Raw genomic sequence first — 1,370 nt, 5'->3', positions numbered from 1 at the left:
ATATTGCCCTCTTCAGGAATTCCTAATGGCTTAATTGTTATTAGGAGAGGTGAGAGCAAATGGAAGATAAGATATACAACAGTTACTGATCAAAGTACAGTACTAACATTCACCTGCTCAGGTCACTGCCTCAGGGGAGGCATTTTGGTTGATTATCCCTTTGCCTCACTTATTTTATTTTATTTTATTTTATTTATTAAATATTTGTTTATTTTTATTGGAAAGGCAGATATACAGAGAGGAGGAGAACAGAGAGGAAGATCTTCCATCTGATGGTTCACTCCCCAAGTGACCGCAATGACTGGAGCTGAACCAGTCCGAAGCCAGGAGCCAGGATCTCTTTCGGGTCTCCCACTTGGGTACAGAGTCCCAAGGCTTTGGGCCATCCTTGACTGCTTTCCCAGGCCACAAGCAGGGAGCTGGATGGGAAGTGGGGCCGCTGGGATTAGAACCAGCACCCATATGGGATTCCCACGTGTGCAAGGCAAGGACCTTAACCACTACGCTACCGTGCCGGGCTCAACCTCACTTCTTTTAAGGAAGCCCTTGTCTGCTGTTTTTCCTAGTGTCTTCTGAAAATCTTTTTCTTTCCCTTTATCTTTGTTACTCAACCTAAAGCCAATGTGGAGGAAGACATTGCAGTTGAATGCTAAATACCTTTCTTACCCTGTTATCCAAAGGTAGCTGTTTCATGAATAGCTTCAGCTATTCATCTCTTCAACTTCACCTGAGGGGCTGATGTCATGGCAGAGAGGACTAGCCTTTGGTGCCAGGCATCCTTCCCATGTGGGTGCTGGTTCCAGTCCCTGCTGCTCCACTTCTGATCTAGCTCCCCACTTACGGCCTGGGACAGCAATGGAGGATGGCTTGAGTCCGTGGGCCCCTGCATCCACGAGGGAGACTTGGAGAAGTTTCTTGGCTCTTGGCTTCTGGCTTTGGATTAATTCAGCTATGGCTGTTGCAGCCTTGGGGGAGTGAATCGGTGGATGGAAGATCTCTCTGTCTCTCCTTTCTGTAAACCTTTCTTTCAAACAAAAATAAAATAAATGTTAATAAACTTAACCTCAGTCAAACGTATTTAAGTTTCAGATAAGTTGATTTAGTCGAATCCTACACTTGATCTTAGCCAAAAGGCCAAGAAGCGATTGATTTTGTCAAATCCTTAAACTAATAACTACCTAAAGTCATTTCTTTGATCTAATTTTAGAACATTACAAATTTCCTGGCTCCATACTTTGTGTTTTTCCTAGTTTAATGAGTGCTACCTTGTGACCATTGACTTGAGGATAATGGCCACTGTAGGGAGTCATTCCAACATCCCACCCTGGACACAGCACCATTTCCTCCTCTTCACAGCTCACGAAATTCAC

The 1,370-nt window shown here is 44.3% G+C and overlaps 1 pseudogene; it reads right to left on the bottom strand.

Moving 5' to 3' along the window:
- Positions 1-981: 981 nt before the first annotated feature.
- Positions 982-1,146, bottom strand: LOC131479698 (U2 spliceosomal RNA; annotated as a pseudogene).
- Positions 1,147-1,370: the final 224 nt, after the last annotated feature.

Source organism: Ochotona princeps, chromosome 2 (assembly GCF_030435755.1).
Source record: "Ochotona princeps isolate mOchPri1 chromosome 2, mOchPri1.hap1, whole genome shotgun sequence".
Taxonomy (NCBI): domain Eukaryota; kingdom Metazoa; phylum Chordata; class Mammalia; order Lagomorpha; family Ochotonidae; genus Ochotona; species Ochotona princeps.
Note: the sequence above shows the minus strand (reverse complement) of the source record. Positions and strands in the feature narration are given on the sequence as shown.